At 43.6% G+C, this 18670-nt stretch overlaps 1 protein-coding gene across 15 annotated transcripts in view; it reads right to left on the reverse strand.

The window, feature by feature from the left end:
- The window catches only part of QTGAL (queuosine-tRNA galactosyltransferase), a 357741-nt gene that overhangs the window by 205427 nt on the left and 133644 nt on the right, over positions 1–18670 (reverse strand). The window lies entirely within an intron of this gene.

Here is an 18670-nt window from a genome sequence, read left to right on the forward strand (position 1 = left end):
CAGCCCCTCCCTGGGCCACTTCCCCAACCCTGCCTGAGTACCTCCTCCCGATGCCTAGAGTCAGTCTCTTGTGCTGGTATGTCCCTTCACTCCTTCTCCCTGCCTTACCTGAGGGAGGGTTATTTATGGTGCGCCCATCAGTCTGAACTGGCCGCAGATGTTCTGATTAGCCTCCCCTTCAGGCTGATGACAGATGGGTTTCAGGTGTCGAACTGGCTGGGCCACAGTCTCTGGCAGCCTATACTGGGAACATAAAACCACATACCCAGCTCCCAGCGTATCTGCCTTCCACTAGGCTTCTGCAGCCCCCTGCTCTCAGGCTGCCACAATAGCTAATTTGGAATAGGTGTTATTCCTCGTAGAATGAGGTTTACAGATTTTGGAATAAGCCATCCGTTATTTTGAAATTATTTCGAAATAACGGAATGGCTGTGTAGATGCTCGCATTGTTATTTTGAAATAATGCTAGTTATCTTGAAATAACGGTGCAGTGTAGATGCACCCTTACAGACTAACAAAAATATATAGGATGATGAGCTTTCATGGGTAAACCCCACTTACGGACTCCTGATGAAGTGGGGTTTTCCCACAAAAGCTCACAGAAAGCCATTATAAACTGGTGCTATTTGGAGCTGCTCCAAGTTGTGCAGGGTCCAGGCAGATGCCTAGCGTGGGCCACAATTAAGAAGGTTGAAAGATGGATTAAAGCCATCTTAGCCTGCAGGAAAGAAGTAATGAAGAATCTAGCTCTTGGAGAGAATTTTTACTATTAAGATATTTTTAATGTCTTTTGTTAACTAACGGGTTTCTGGTCTTTGATGTATACAGGTTCAGGCCATTTACAAAAATGACACCAAGAATGCTGGGATGATGGAGCATTTGACTGAGAAGATCAGTGAATGCATATGAACTAAGGCATGTTTTAAGATCAGTCTCCAGAAGCCTAAAATCCAGACAAGACCAGATATAGATGTTCCTTAGCATATGTCAACACTGTGGCTAGCTCCTGGCAGATGACTATTTAGGGGGCTGTATAACTGCAGTGTAGACATTCAGATCACACTTCAGATGGTACTCTGGAACTGTCCAACCTCCCAGAGTCCTAGAGCCTATATTATCACAAGCCTAAATGTCTACATTGCAATTAAACAGCCCCAAAGTCCTAGTGCACTGCCATGGGCCAGCTGCTGGTTTTTAATTGCAGTAGACATACCCTTAATTGCCAAGAAACGGGCAAAAATGGCTCAAATAAAAAAAAGTGCTAAGCATATAACCACTCCATATTGAGAGTCTTTAGGATAGAACCTACAATAGACAAAGGACCTCTTTCCCTGTCCCCATTCTGTGTCACTCAAAGTTCCTGAGTGACCCCTGAAAGAGCAACTAGGGTGATGGAATCTGAAAAAGGATGGAAGAGTGCCACTTAAAACCTGGAGAGGGGCCTAAAAGATTAGAGGACTGAAGGCAGAAACAGGCTGGTTCTGTTAGATTTTTATGGACAGACTCTGTTGAGACTAGCTACTCAGGCCTACCAGATGGATATTTCTTTTATCAGATTCAGATCTGCTAACTTGGACACACACATTTTGCAGATACATTTCCTGCACGGAACTCCTCTGATCACCCGTACAACCTGCTGTTAACCACAGTGTAGAATTCTGAGGGTGAAATACTGTTTTCTTCTTAAACAAACATTTAAAATGTTTCCTTTGGAAATAACTTGATACTGCCTCTAACACACGGTTTGTGTTCAAGCATCAAGATAATTCTATCCGGCCTTGATCAAAACATGCCCTTTGCCAATTATAGAGATTTCCAACAAAGCATTTTGGGGGGAGTGGCAAGACAATTAAAAGAAAGTTAGTCATAGGATTCTGTAGTTTCAAATTTCACTCTATAACTTGTCTACAAAATGACACTAAAGCATTCTAACACCATAAAGTGAAAAGGAAGCTTATGAAAGGCTGTATGAAACTGATCCATGAAGTTCACTGAAATCTCACACCACTCATGTTTTCCTAAATTCCTACTATGAGATCAAACTACAAGTAAATCAGTGGCATTAGTGAAGCAGGAGCTCTGGCCATGGCTCCTAAGAAGAGTTTTTTTTTTTTTTTTTTAAATGTGTCCCATGGTATGGCTTTTTAAAAGAGAATATATAATGAGGAGAGAGCAGAATACTAAAACCAGCTGTATGAGTATTAACTCATTTCAGAAATGGCTAAACAGAGCCACAGCTTTTCTTGCTCAAGATCACACAGTCAACAATAGTAGAACCAGGGGTCCTGAATACGATAATCCTATATTCTAACTAGACCATACTACTGTATTATTCTATTCTAGCACATAGAATAAAATGTTGTGTCTTTTTTTTTCCTTTTGCCTTATTCTTACTATTGCTTTACTGTTACCATTAAGAACAAAACATGTAAAAATGGCCATATTAGGTCAGACCAATGGCCCATGTCACCCAGTATCCTGTCTTCTGCCAGTGGTCGCACCAGATGGTTCTGAGGGACTGAACGGAACAGGGCAGTTTATTCAGTGATCTATTCTTTGCCATTTAGTCCCATCTGCTAGCAGTTAGAGGTTTAGGGACACCAGAGTATAGACCACTGAAGTATGGCTCTGCAGTGGGGCTACTCACAACAAAGCTAGCTGACCGAAGGCTCTAATCACTCACATTAATTCTGTGGCAAGGACATGCCCTCAAAAAATGATGATACAGAGACTACATACAATGTATTGTACCAGCAGTCTCTTACTAGGAAACTCAGCTATATGAGTTATTTTAGCATGTCAAAAGCATCTTTGTATAAATACAGAAACTCATTAAACTGTAGAAAGTATTCATAAATTCAATCTCACCACCCTGAAACTGGTAAGTGAAGATCTTGTTTTCTGTTCAGACGCATATAGTTGGATTGTTTAAAAGACAAAATATTTGGCTTCTCTTCTTTTTCGTATTTAATGGTCCCTGGCTAATATCACTGACTGTTTAGCAAAGAGATATATAACAAAGCAAAAAAAAACCCCAAAACAATCCCATGTGTATATACACATACACAGAGAGACAGAGAGCACACATATCAATGAAGGTAAACAAGAATACAGAAAGAACCTATTATGTATTATATAAAGGAAATAACACATTTTTAGATAAATTATTCAAACCAGGTTGATGCATGTTAACTCAAATACTCTCCCTTCATGAGACAGATACAGATAAGCATGAATTTAAAAACAATATGACTTTTATCCTGTTCCGTTGTTTCTCCTTCCTGTCCACAAATCCTTCATCAGCATATATTTAATTCCCCTTTATAAAAGAACAGTGTCAAATAAAATAAGCCCAACATTTGGCACACTGCACGTTCAAAAGTAACTGAAGGTTCCCCTCACCCCCAATACACGTATACTTGAAAATTCTTATTTAAATACAAAGGCAAAAAAATTAAAACAGCAGTGATAGAATGAGAATTTCAAAGTCAACTATACAGTAAAAATAGATTATAAACTGGACCATGCAGTGTACAATAAATGTAGACAGGAACTATATACACAACATGAATGGGGTATGTCTGCATCCTGCCATGAGTAAATTCATATTTTTGTGCAGGCAGTAATATGAAATATATCTAAGACCTCTCAGCATTTCAGAAAGCAAAAGCATTTTAAAATTTTCTCTTTGCTGCTTAGCTTACAGATAAGAAAATGGGAAGAGCAGCACAGTAGAGAAAACCAGTGATCAAGCACTATACACATTTGACCCACCGGCCTCAATAATGCTCCTTTAAATACAGTCGTTTTCTCTGGGAGAATAAAACAAACACAGTTCAAAGTATCTGCCAGAATGGCATTACCATTTACCTCATTTGGATTCTTCTGTAAATATACATCATGGGTTTTTTAATTTTTATAAACATCACTTTCACATCCATTTTAAGAAGATGTCTCCTGGGATAGTACAATTCTCTATCACCTCTGCATAAAAGCTCTTGCTTCCCTTCCAACTGTTAGTTCCTCATTCCCTCCTAACCAATGCTTAAAGACTCAGAAGAGAGCAAGAGAGAGTGACTAATCCAGCTAGTGACAGTGGAAGTATGGGCCTGTAGTTCAGCAAGATGGACAGAAATCATGATATAACAACTTTTACATTGATTTTATTTGAATTATGATATTTTTAATCAATTTGTTTTAAAATGTATCTTTTCTCATTTACTTGTTGCTAGTACTTTATTTTCTTCCCTAAATTAATGATGAAGATATTCTGAATTTCTTTTAGTTTCCTCATTGTTACTAGCATTTCAGATTTTACCCAGAGATTGTTTAAGTTAAAAAGTTTTATACTTAAAATTCCAATCTATGCTGAAAACAACATATTCAGGGCTCCATTAACATAGTTAGATTGAGAGCACCACAAATTCATACAAAAAACAGACCACACTATCATTGCAACCAACATCTCCTTTCAATATACAGAACTACTATAATTCAATCAACAAACAAACAAACAAAAAGAACTGAAATGCTTCAGCCAAGCTATATTCCATCATCAAGATGTTTAGTTAGTGGGACTTGTGCTCCTTAGTCCTTTAAGTGCTTATGAAAATCCCACTCTTAGGTGCCTAAACATTGGTTTGGAAGCCTGTGTTTAGGCCAGGGTTTCTCAAACTAGGGGTCAGGACCCCTCACGGGGGTCATGAAGTTATTACACACAAGCGGTAATAATCCTGCTTTGCTTCCAGCATTTATAAAGGTGTAAATATATATAAAAAAAGTAGGGTTGCATTCAGAGGCTTGTGTTGTATCATGCAAGCAAGGTACTAACAAACTTCAACAGGCCTTTATTTACCAAAGGTGAAACCTCTTTACAAAGCTGCCCCTTCTGTAGCTCTCACTCAGCCTTAGCTCCTCTCCTCCCCCCTCCTTCCTGTGCTTCCAGACTCCCAACAGCCAGTGCTCCCAGTTCTAATCATTACAAGCAGCATCTAAAACATCACAGCTTGCTATGTGAAAGGGGTCAAGAGTACAAAAGTTTGAGAACCACGACTTTTGGCTCTCATTTTTGATAATTTTATCCCATATAAAAAGTTCACAGAAATGTGTTAAAGCTTTGCACTGTTAACATAGAAGCGATTTTTTGGAAATGCAAACATTTTATGCCACTAAGAGAAAAGATTTTATTAAAAATATTTTACCCCATGATGATAGAAATGTAGCTGTGTTAGTCTGGTGTAGCTAAAACAAAATACAGGACTATGTAGCACTTTAAAGACTAACAAGATGGTTTATTAGATGATGAGCTTTCGTGGGTCTGGCCCACGAAAGCTCATCATCTAATAAACCATCTTGTTAGTCTTTAAAGTGCTACATAGTCCTGTATTTTGTTTTACCCCATGATGTTGCCCCATATGCTGTGCCTTTCTTAGGAAAACAGATGTGTTCTTAAGTTGTCAGCTAACTTTTGTGAAAACTACAACCTCTTTTGGCTACACGAGCATTTTGCCTTAAAATAGTTAATTCAAGTAAAGAACACACAAGGCCACTGAAGAGATCTTCTATTTCAAGGGTACTTCATCTGTCTCTTTCTATATATTGATTGGGTAAGTCACTTAAATCTATTCCATCTGCCATACTGGTTAATACTACTTCCTTTCTCCATCCCTTCTGTCTGTTTTGACTATTTACTTCTTGCCCCAAAGAGCTTACATTCTAATTCTTATTATGGGTTTGTATGATGCTAGCATAATGGGGCTCTGATCTTATTTGGGGCATCTAGGCGTGATTGTGATAAAAATTAACAATCTCACTTTCTCCTTCATTAAATTACTTTTCATCATCCTCACTGTGGGAGATTAGCAAATGGCTGCAATCCCTGGCCAATGGTTCTGGAGCCATCTGAACAGAAACTGAAGTACTACATCAAGCATCCAATCTGGCACTGGAGTTCGGAGAGTAATGGTTAATGAAAGTGTGAATTATGGTCCCAGTGTACAAATGTCAGAGATCTAATGCTTTGGGGACAAACAGCAGAGGTTACTGCAGCCCCAACCCGCTTGAAAACACAGGTTGCTGCCTCCACATGGCTCTCAACTCCAGGTGGGGGAAGAGCCTTGCACTACCCCAGTCTCTTAGGCTAATCTCTCAGCTCCATTTGGCTGAGGTTAGTTCTTATTGGCTGGCTGTTTCTGACCAATAGGAGCTGAGGATTGGGCTGCAAGTGGGGAGATCGCAAGAAGCTTCCCCCTCCCTGCAGAGCAGAGAGCTGCAGGGACTGTGTTTTAAACTGCAGCTGCTGTGTGCCTGAGGGTCAAGGCAAGATGGTCCACGGGGCCATATCTGGTGGCTTGGCATGCCGGCTCCAGGGCCATATTTTGCCCAGCCCTGTAGTAAAGTGAGCTCCAAGCCTTCCTGGGACTGTGCATTTACCTAGATCATAGCTAATTTGAATATAAATTTTAATCCATGCAGAAGGTCTCTGAACTGAAATAAGCTAGGCTTTATATTATTCTCCATAAACCACATCTTATCAGAATAATATATGGAATATCTTGGTTCTAACCACGTAATAACTAAGCATCCTTTTTACAACTGTAACATGGCTTCGCCTGGCAGGTTATGAAATGTAAGATTAAAAAGAATGGGTATGGCATCTGGACCTCACTGAAGTCAATAGGAGACAGGATTTCACCCATGTAACTGTTAAAGACTGGCTCCAATAAAATTCTTAAAATTCATAAAAATCTTGAAAGAATTCTGAAAAGCTTTCCAAAGACATTAGAAAGGAGAGTGGAGCATTCACCACAGATTCTAAGAGAGTGTAGCAGGACCCTATAATTCACCACCACCAGGAACTGGTATGGAGAAATAATTCTGTGGTTAATGAGTCACATGGCTAGTTCAACATCCTCATATTATCTAATCTACATAACTGTCATGGTTCTCCAATCACCTTATGCCTATACTAAGGTTAGTTTACAGCACATTGTTTTGTGCAGCATAGCTTAACTGAGGCTGCTTTAAAGTGTATTTTTACACATAGTTCAATAATAATTCTGAGTTTTCCAGGTTTAAGGGTTTTTTAAAATTTTAGTCTTCTTGTCCATGCTAGATTCCTGGGATTAGTTATAATTATTTCTAAATGTTATTTTATAAGCAGACAATTTTTCAAGTTTATTCAAAATTGTCTAATATTATAATATTTTTAGTACTCACATGACAACAAGGATAAAGTATAAATCAAATTTAAAACTACTGGCTTCTGGGTTCAACATATTAAACAACGTAACATTAATATTTGTCTTTAAATGCCTGATAAGAAATTAAATAAATACAGTGCCTAATAAAAAAATGTATGTTTCAAAATTAGCTATTCAGTTTTTTCCCTGATTACCTAAATAATAAAGGCTGGTCTATAAAGAGAAGATTTGCCAAAGGAGTGGACACCAGTTTGTAAATTATAGGATTAAAAAAATCAGGAGTCGATAAAACTGGCAACAGACTCCCCTCCGTCCTAGGTCCCACCCAGCCCTACCTCATCGCACCCCTGCTTCCCCTTCCTCCCCACTCCGCAACATTCCCTCCCTGGGACTGAGGGGTTTGGAGTGTGGAAGGGGACTCCAGGCTGAGGCAGGAGCTTTGGTCTTGAGGAACAGGCTCCAGGTAGAGTCCAGAAATGAGATACGGGGTATGGGAGGAGGATCTGGCTTAGGGCAGGAGGTTGGGGAGCAAAGGGGGGGGGGGTGAGGCCAGTGATGAGGGGTTCAGAGTATGGAAGGGGATTCCAGGCTGGGGATTAGGGTGTAGGAGGTGGTATAGAGAGTGGGCTCTGGGAGAGAACTCACGGCTGGCATGTGAGAGGAGGTGTGGGGTAAAGGCACTGGGTGGGACCCACCTCGGGTGGCTCCCCACATATGGCAACATGTCTCTTGGCTCCTAGGCAGAGGCATGATCAGGCAGCTCTGCACGGTCTCTACCTGCAGGTACCATCCCACAGCTACCACTGGTGCTAGATCCCGGCCAACGGGAGCTGTAGAGCCAGTGGCTCAGAGTAGAGCAGGGGCAGCACATGGAGCCCCTGTGGCCATCCCTCTGTCTAGAAGCCAAAGGACATGTTGCTGCTTGTGGGGAGATCCGTGGAGCCAGGGAGGGAGCCTCTGAGCCCCATGACTACAGGAATTTTAAAAGCACAGTTGGTGGATCTGACCCAAGACAGCAGGGTCTCTTTTCGACCAGGCATTCAGGTAGAAAAACAGACACCTGGCAAACCTAATTGGAGGTCTAATGCAGTTGCATCAACCAAGCTAGGGAGTTAACTTATTAAAATGCTTGCAGAGAAAAATGACCAGGGATTGACAAACCGTGGTGAAATCTACTCGCCAGCCCCACACTGCGCATGCGCCAGTTCAGGTCTTTTACCTTTTAATCATACAATATAGATAGCAACATTTCATTCTCCCAGCTCCAAGTCTTAAATGAATTTCAACCCAAAAGAGCCAAAATTGATCACCTTGACACAGCAAGTGTGGCTACTGATCTCTGTGGCAAAGTAGGTTGTCTATATAAATAAGGTTTGCTCGTGAAGCCTTTTCCTACAGTTGATTAACAGATGGCAGTATATAGCTCATTCAGACCACTGGATGATAATAGTTAGTCACCCTGACCAGTCATTAACCATAGTCATGGACTCACCCTACTCTCCATTGTCTCTATGATTCTCTGATGACCTGCGACAAAAAAAGGAGGGTGGAAAGTGAAACTGAAGGGAGAGACCTCTCTAAATTCAGCTATCAAAGAGCAGTATTGCCAACCCAAATATTACAAGGAATGCATACAGAGAATGGTCTACAAATCATAAGATTTTTTTAAAAATAAAACCTGTTAGATTTTTATTGGCGTTTTGTTTCTTGAGTATTTAGGGTTCATGTTTTAAAGCTTTCCTCCTTAGCTGTAAGGCCCAGAAGTATAGAGAACTTTTTAAAAAATGAAAGCTGAGATTCCTACATAATCAATTGACTCCAGGCCTTTAGAAAAACACCAAATGTTTTGAGACTCATGGTAAAACAATGGAGGAATTCTTGTGAGCCCATGCTTTGCCCATAGTATAAATAAAAAAAACCCAATATCTTTTCCACTAAACATCCTAATGAGATACTGCAAATGGTGAACTGAATTCAACAGCTCCTGATATGAACAGGTTTCCACCTAGTTTTTCATATTTGAGGTGTGTTACCAGGAATCATACATGACAATATGAAATCTTTCCACTCTCAAGCCAGGATATTCACAAAGCACCTATCATTTTGATCCATGCATTTATTGGATAGCGAAAGAGAAAGGAGGGAAATTAGTGTAGATAAATGTTCACATTTAAAAAAAAAAAAAAAAAAAGCCTGAAGGAATTAGGACTTGGCTCCTACATCTCACGTTCAGAACTGACTAGGACACTTATGACCAGATTTTCAAAGGTGTGTAAAGATCAGATAGATATCTTTGAAGATCCGAGTTGGCAACTGTCTCTTTAGGAGCTTAATTACCTTTGAAAATCTGAGCTTAGATTTCCAAGTCCAATTTTCAAAAATTACTTTAGTCACTCAAGTGCTTTTGAAAATTTTAACTGGGGGCCTAAAGAGACAAAAAAAGACCAAAGGCAGCAGATATGGTATTCCTTTTAAAAATGTGTGACATCTATTTTTAGCTAAATTTTATATTATTTTTCTCCCAGGGGCAACTGACCCCTCCGGCCCCCTCACTACACCACTGCCCCCCTCCTGCAGATCTATCATCTTATGCATGTGCAAGATCTGTGAGAGCCGTCCCATGAATCTGCAGTTAGTGTCTGTAGCGTCTGCTTCTGGATGGTGTCTCAATGCTGCCACATTCACCTCCAAAGGGGGGGCTTCCGAAAGCAGGCCCTTGCTGCTGACCCCCAAAGCATCCACAGGTCCAGTCTCCTTTCAATGGGCCCACTTCCCAGGGCTCCTTGATCTTGGATCTGGCTTCCATCCCCCCTCCAACCTTTGCAACTGCCCAAAGGTGCTCACCTTCCGCCTTATCCATTCCCACCTCATTCACCCCACAGGGACAGTCTCTGCCTCTCTTGTCCTAGGGACTACTCTACCAAGACGTAATACAAAGTTTCCATGTAAAAGGACTCACTACAAAGCTAAAAACTTCAATGAGAGAGGGTATGTCTACACTACCCCGCTAGTTCGAACTAGCGGGGTAATGTATGCATACCGCACTTGCTAATGAAGCCCGGGATTTGAATTTCCCGGGCTTCATTAGCATAAGCGGGGAGCCGCCATTTTTAAATCCCCGCTGCTTCGAACCCCGTGTAGCGCGGCTACACGGGGCTCGAACTAGGTAGTTCGGACTAGGGTGCCTATTCCGAACTACCGGTACACCTCGTTTCACGAGGAGTACCGGTAGTTCGGAATAGGACCCTAGTCCGAACTACCTAGTTCGAGCCCCGTGTAGCCGCGCTACACGGGGTTCGAAGCAGCGGGGATTTAAAAATGGCGGCTCCCCGCTTATGCTAATGAAGCCCGGGAAATTCAAATCCCGGCTTCATTAGCAAGTGCGGTATGCATACATTACCCCGCTAGTTCGAACTAGCGGGGTAGTGTAGACATACCCAGAATGATTAATACAGAGATGCGTCTACATCTGCTGCAGGGAGACACCTCTGCCTGCCTCCACCCATCTCCCCCAGAGTCTACAGCCCCATTGCAAAGCGGGGAAGTGGAAGGAAAGAGCCTGAGGCCCATCAGTGGGACTGAAGCAGTCATGAGCAAGCCATGCCCGGGAGCCATTCTCCTGTCCATTGCTGGTGCAGTGTTGCTTCAGGCATGCTGAAATGCAGTCACCTCTAGGGTGGGCTGGACAGCTGTTTTAATACCTGCACAAGGTTTCAGGCAGGGGGCAGTGAGGGCTGCCTTCCTGCAGAGCCCCCATCAGAACTACTGTGCCCTCCTGGCTTAGGAAAAGAATAAACAGGAGGATTGGAAATTAACCCGCCCAATCTCACGTCCCCTAGGCAGGGAATGAGCCATCTACATGGGCCCCAGCTGGAGTATCACGTCCAGTTCTGGGCGCCACATTTCAGGAAACATGGAGAAACTGGAGAAAGTCCAGAGAAGATCAACATAAACGGTGAAAGATCTAGAGAACATGAGATATGAGGCAAGGCTGAAGAAATTGGCCTTGTTTACCTTGGAAAAGAGAAGACCGAAAAGGGACATGAGAGCAGCTTTCAAGTATCTAAAAGAGTATCATAAGGAGGAGGAAGAAAAATTGTTCTGCTTGGCCTCTGAGGTTAGGATGAGAAGCAATGGGCTTAAACTGCAGCAAGAGAAATTTAGGTTGGACATTAGGAAAAACTTCCTGCCTCTCAGGGTGTGTCTAGACTACATGCCTCCTTCGACGGAGGCATGTAGATTAGCCAGATCGAAGAGGGAAATGAAGCCGCGATTAAAATAATCGCGGCTTCATTTAAATTTAAATGGCTGCCCCGATCTGCCGATCAGCTGTTTGTCGGCAGATCGGGGGAGTCTGGGCGCGATGCCCCGACAAAGAAGCCTTTCTTCATCGACACAGGTAAGCCTGGTTTCACGAGGCTTACCTGTGTCGATGAAGAAAGGCTTCTTTGTCGGGGCATCGCGTCCAGACTCCCCCGATCTGCCGACAAACAGCTGATCGGCAGATCGGGGCAGCCATTTAAATTTAAATGAAGCCGCGATTATTTTAATCGTGGCTTCATTTCCCTCTTCCGATCTGGCTAATCTACATGCCTCCGTCGAAGGAGGCATGTAGTCTAGACACACCCTCAGAGTGGTTAAACACTGGAATAAATTGCCTAGTGAGATTGCGGAATCTCCATCACTGGAGATATTTAAGACCAGGTTAGACAGACACCTGTCAGGGATGAGCTAGGGCAACTCAACTTTGGAAGCCCCAGGGGCCACACTGACACTTACAGAACATGCTGAGGGCCTCAACTTAAGTGTGGTTGCATATGCAAGCAAATCTATACAAATAGCTTCTCTCACACTGACAGGCATGAAAACAAAGATTAAGGCAAGACTACACAACACACAGGCCCCATTTAAGTCAGTTCTGTTGATATTAATAAAATGCAACATTTACCTGATTTCTACCCATGTGACAGCACTTTTCATGAGCAATGACAGTCCAAGAATTTAACTACTAAAACACACATATCAACAGAAGATCATTACACTACTTTTTTGTTTTGGCTCCCACTCACTGGCGACGTGTTGATCCCCACGTAAACCCAAACTGCACTGTGGGGCGCAAACAAACTGGCCGTGGGCAGCATACCAAGTTATTAATAAATATTTTATAAACCTTTACCTTTTCTCTCTGCTGTCACGTCTCCTCTCCTTGCTCCATCATCTCCCCTGGTGCCTGCTGCCCCCCAACTCCTCACCCTCCTCTGCTGTCCTAACTCCTGCCCTTCTCACTGCCCTCAGCCTTCCTGCGACCTCTCCCCCTCCACCAGCTCTTCTCTCCCCCCTGTGCCCACTCCTCCGGTAGCCCCACTCTGATCATGTGAGCTACCCCTATTCTAAAACCTCCCTCTACACACCTGCCCTGCCTTTCTCCTCTGGTGCTGATCCCTCCCCTGCAGGTGTCTGCCCTTCTGCTTCACCCCAGAATCCCCTGGCACCTGCACCTTCCCTTAGCCCTGCACCCTCCTGGCACCTCCCCCTTCCCTTACTGTCCCTGACCCCTTTGCCCTCTTTTTCCCTGATGCCCACTCTCTCACCACTCTATGCCCCGTTCCCCTCCTGCCCTTCTGTGCCCTCACACATGACTTGCTCCATTCCCACCTTTCTCATGCCCACCCCTTCTTTCAAGCCTTCCCCCCGCACCTTCCCCTCCCCCTCTGACCCCTAGTACCTTTCCCCTCTCCTCTCCCAGCATCACCCTGTCCCCCCTCCCACTGACACCTCCCCTCCTGCCCTTTACCTCATTGTCTGCACTTGGCCCCCTGGCATTTGTCTCTTCTCCACCATCTCTTGGTGCCTTCCCCTTTCTTCCTCCTCCCCCTCCACATAAACCCCTCCCTCCACCCCCTCCACCCAAGCCTCTTCCCCTCCCCCGCTGCACAAGCCCTTTCCCCCTCCCTCTGCGCCCAAGCCCCTTCCCCTCCCTCCTCCCACTCCCCACAAGCCCCTTCTCCTCCACACAAGCCCCTTCCCTACCTTCTGCCTTCCACTTTGCAGGGCCGGAGTCTACACTCAGGCCCCGGAGTCCAAACCCGGAGGCAGGCCACGCCCCACAACATGCCTCCGAGGAGTTTTAAAATCCCGGGCCGTGACGTCACGCCACACTCAGGCGTCCTCCCCGCCCACCTGCAATGCTACGCATGGCAGTAGCAGCTGGCAAGGGGGAGCCACGCTGAGAGCTGCGCACAGCAGGGACAGTCCGGGGCTGAGGGGGACGCTCTAGGGGCGGGAGGACGTGCGGAGGGGCCAGCAAGGGGGGGGTCTAGGGCCCGCTCCAGGCAGAGCCGGGGGAGAGACCCAGCTCCACATATTGCTGGAGCAGGGCCCCCGGCTCTGAATAGTAACTCGCCAGCACACTTCCGGGTTCAGGGGCGCGGGGCCTCCTTAGACGCAGGGCCCGATTTGGCCGAATTGGCCTAAGGCTGGCCCTGAGTCTATGCAGGACAAACCGGAGTTCCGGCAGGAGCTTGCTTGCCCAGGGTCATGCCATCTGTGCCCATCTGCAGACTCCGGTGCAGAGCGTGCTGCCTCATGCCGCTCTAGCACCTGCTGCCTCCCCAGCTCCCACTCCTCCTCCCACTCCTTCTCCCACTCCCGCCTCTCCCTCCTCAACCTCCATGCCCTCCTCCCCATCCCCCCGGGGACGCCGAGGCCCCTACACCCACTGTGCTGGGAGACAGTTGGCCCGGTGAGACCCCCACCCATGAGCTCTGAACTTCCCCTCCCCCTTGTTCCCCTTGCTTCCCCCTTCCAGCTCCCTCCTCCCAGGTTTCCCCCTCCCCTCTCCCATCCTCACTTCTCCCCTCTCCCGCCTCCTTTCCCCAGTCTCCTCAGTGTTTCATCCCCCTCCCCCGCAGTTTTGTTAAACAAAGAAAGTTTATATTTTTGAAAATATGTGTATTTTATTTGACAGCAGGAAGGGGGGTTAGGTAGGGGTATGTGGAAGGCAGGCAAGCAAGCAGGGACACCTGAGAACCAGCTGCCCGGGAGGGTGGGGGGGTATTTCGAAATAGCAAAATGTTATTTTGAAATGCAATTTGTGTGTAGATGCGTTATTTCGAAATAACTTATTTCGAATTAAATATTTTGAAATAACGCTGTAGTGTAGACATACCCTTAGGGAGGAAAAGAAGCAGGGAAGGAAATTGGAGCACCAGAAAGAGAAAGACTCAAGTCAGTAGTAAGGACAGGAAAGGTGACAGACAGGAAGGACTGTGAATCATACGTAAAAGAAGCAACAGGAATTGCCTGTGCATCTGGAAGAAAGTAGGTGTTAGAACTGGGAAGTACAAGGCATGAAGAAAAAGAAGCACCAGGGCATTGAGAACAAACCTATCTGCTACTGCTAGTAATTCAAGAAAATAGCAAAGGAAAGTGAGAAAAGGAAAGAGATGGCACAAAGACATTCCTTTGGCACTATACCACTGCAAGAGCACAGCTTTTGGGGGTTAAAGAGCTATCAATATCAATGAGACCACATATGCAAAACTGGAGCATGTCACCTAAGCTGCTCTTTCCAGTAGATGTAAAGGTCAGCTGTGCGAGTGAAATCAGTGCCAGGTGACATCAGGAGCTTCTCTATTTTGTCCCTACATCACAAATTACACTTTATTTTCAATAATTTGGAACAAGGCATTATGTACAGGATTCTCCGAGGCACTATGAGTTAAACAGGCAGTTATTAATATAGTTCTCACTAGCTAAAGAAATGTAATTTGAAATGCAGGGAAAGACTGTTTAAGAAATCCATTTCGCTTTAAGTAAAACACATCTCCCTTCACTTAAGACCTAGAGGGTCTCAGTCCTTCCACTACAAATTCCAGATGATTCACAGCTGTTTGGCATCTGTTGCAATATTCACCAGTACATTCATTCTCTTACTGGTATACAACTACTCCAACATACTCCATCATCAACAATGTTCTCTCCAGTGTTCCTTTTATAGCCATAGCATTGCAGCTCATGGTTCTGTATGGCATAGCACAGCAGAAAGCCAGAACCAGAAACCTACTGCTGTGTTAAATGAACTACTTTGTTTCCTAGAACAAAACTGTGGGCTGGATTATGGAGCAAAATATCTGCTTAATGGAACCCTAGAACAGCCTTGTATCATATTTAGCACGAGAGAATATAAATATATTATCTTTTAAAATAAACCACACATGATTGTACTAATGGCCTTTTTTCAATAACCAATGAACTTACATGCAATTAGAAATGCGGCCCAGTAACAGCGCTTTCAATTTATGACTAGATAAGCTTCTTGTTTACACTGTGATTCAGAGAACATACTTGTGACTCAGCTGGGTTATTCTGCAAGCACAGGATGAGCCAAATATTTGGTTGCTTTGTTTTTAAATGAAAAGGACTTTCAACATCTGAAACTGATTATATGTTCTCATTTAATTTTAACAGGGTAGAGAAATAAAAAAAAGCTAAAGATTAATTCTGGCATCAGTTTGTTACACAGGACTGCATGGGCAACAGATCTCATTTGAAACAGCTGTGTAAAGTTACTCAAATTAACTTGCATTCTCTCTTTGGTAAGTGTCTAGCCTGCCTGAGAATTCCGATGTATTCCAAATCTCATTCTGGTAGAGTTTATTTGCCAATCCTCTCCCTTTCACAGGCAGAAACTCTCATTTTCAAGCAGCTGCTGACATGTGAACTTCGCTATAAATTCCACCCACACAGATATATAAGCCATCTCAACATACTGATACACTTAGAAGACTGGTCTCAAAAACTTTAAATCCATGAAAACAGAAAGTGGGAGGAGGAGAAATACAGGTTGTACTTTATGAAATAAATTGCAAAAAGATAGTAAAACAGCTGAACTTATTTCAGTTAGCATAGACCTCACTGAGGAAAAAGGAGCTGTGACAAAGTTTTTGAGCTAGAATAGCTATCAACATTTCTTTTGCTATCTATGCAATTAATGTATGCCAATTCATGTAGTGCAGCCTAATAGCACGATAAAGATTAATTATGTTAGCCATGATGTCATAAAATAAACAATATGAACACATCCCACGGTCAAAAAAGGAACACAAAAATAGATCAGATATGACAATATAGCTGTAAGAATGGTATGCAAGCTGGTGTGGGTGGATCCAGTACTGTGTGCATCTGTAAATAAAATAACTTTGAGCGCTCATCAATTGCAAATCCATGCCCGTCACAATCTCTAAAGCAGGAAATAGCAAAGACTGAATTTTGTTCAGCAAACCTATGCACTCTGGCCAATGAATATGGATTAAGGCAATCCTGAGCTCTATTCACTCTAGTCTGCAACTGGAGCACATATGATCCCATCCTCAAATAGCAATAGAGGTTCTTGCCTTCCATTGTGGATGGGTGGTGTTGGCAGGGCAAACCATGCTAGTAAGCTCTCCATTAAAAGTAATGCAGTAGTTCAGATCTTTCAGAGCTATAGTTTCAAGCTGTCTATAAACTCAGGGGGTATGTCTACACTACCCCGCTAGTTCGAACTAGCGGGGTAATGTATGCATACCGAACGTGCAAATGAAGCCCGGGATTTGAATTTCCCGGGCTTCATTTGCATAAGCCGGCCGGCGCCATTTTTAAATGCCGGCTTGTTCGAACCCCGTGCCGCGCGGCTACACGCGGCACGGGCTAGATAGTTCGAACTAGCAAGCCATTCCGAACTATCTGTACGCCTCGTGGAACGTTTGTTCGGAATGGCTTGCTAGTTCAAACTATCTAGCCCGTGCCTCGTGTAGCCACGCGGCACGGGGTTCGAACAAGCCGGCATTTAAAAATGGCGCCGGCCGGCTTATGCAAATGAAGCCCGGGAAATTCAAATCCCAGGCTTCATTTGCACGTTCAGTATGCATACATTACCCCGCTAGTTCGAACTAGCGGGGTAGTGTAGACATACCCAGGCAGACTTCACAACATTGATTACACTTGGGTAACATTTTAAAGTTTTTCTTCACAACTTTTTATAATGAAAGCTCAGATTCTGATAGAATTGCATGATTCCAGGGCTGAAAGCCCTAAGCATTCACCAATAGTTCTTACACCTTTTTGGCCTTGTTATCAATATCCTGACCTCTTCCAGCCACTGACAGTTAGCAGACTCAATGTACAACTCACAGATAACACAGTATTTACAAGTTAAGGCAGGCACAGTGAAAATACATTTTAAGAGACAATCCAGAAAAGTATGTTGTATCGACAGTGACTCAACATGTGAGATAAACTTCTGGAAAGCCTTTCTGTGAGTGATTCTTAAAAGGGGAAACAGCCCAGCAAGTTGACATGGTACATGTTGCACTCCCCATCAGTAACTAGCCCAAATCAGAGAAGCTAATGATGAACCAGCAGACCAAATTCAGTGATGATCCTCGATACATGCCACTTGAAGCAGGTTACAAATATGCTAAGAAGATGGTACAGAAGCTAATAAGTTACATACGGGCTACATCTACACTGGCATGATTTTCCGGAATGCTTTTAATGGAAAAGTTTTCCATTAAAAGCATTTTCAGAAAAGCATGTCTAGATTGGCAGGATTCTTTTCCGCAAAAGCACTTTTTGCGGAAAAGCGTCCGTGGCCAATCTAGACGCGCTATTCTGCAAAAAAGCCCTGATCGCCATTTTCGCGATCGGGGCTTTTTTGCAGAAAACAAATCTCTGCTGTTTACACTGGCCCTGTTGCGCAAAAGTTTTTCGGAAAAAGACTTTTGCCCGAATGGGAGCAGCACAGTATTTCCGCAAAAGCACTGACAATCTTACATGAGATCGTCAGTGCTTTTGCGGAAATTCAAGTGGCCAGTGTAGACAGCTGACAAGTTTTTCCTCAAAAGCAGATGATTTTGCGGAAAAACTTGCCAATCTAGACACAGCCACGGTTTTAAGGAAACAACTATTACAAAAACGTTTATCTTCAAGAAGAAGTTTTTAGATGCTGCTAACTGGCAGATTCTTTCATTTCCACATGTCTTTCCTCAAAAACTGTAAACGGAATGACAAAACCTTACTAAAAGGCGTTTGGTTGGCTATTGGAGATGCATAAAATTTTCAGAAATGCACAAGTCCCATAGATTTCATTTACTTAAGCCTTTTTAAATTTCTACCCAATATCATACATCATTTAAATTGGAAATTACAACAGAATTTTTAAATTTAAAATACTATCAGGAATGGGTAACAAGCTGAAGCAGTATGTTCTTTCCTTGTAGAATTAATTAGTGTGAGTAGAGCTTTTTGTACTGGCAAGGGAAAGGATTAAGGAGAGTAAATGCTGAACAAAACAAAGGCATGTCAGGCAATCACTAAAAGATCCGCAAATATGAATATAAAGTCAAACTCTCTTGAAGTCTTCACAGCTATCAGTCCCTTGCAGAGAATACAGTAGGCACGTCTTCACTGCACCGTTTTTCTGGAAT

The sequence above is a fragment of the Pelodiscus sinensis genome, chromosome 20 (genome assembly GCF_052426305.1).
Source record: "Pelodiscus sinensis isolate ZL-2025 chromosome 20, ASM5242630v1, whole genome shotgun sequence".
NCBI lineage: Eukaryota > Metazoa > Chordata > Testudines > Trionychidae > Pelodiscus > Pelodiscus sinensis.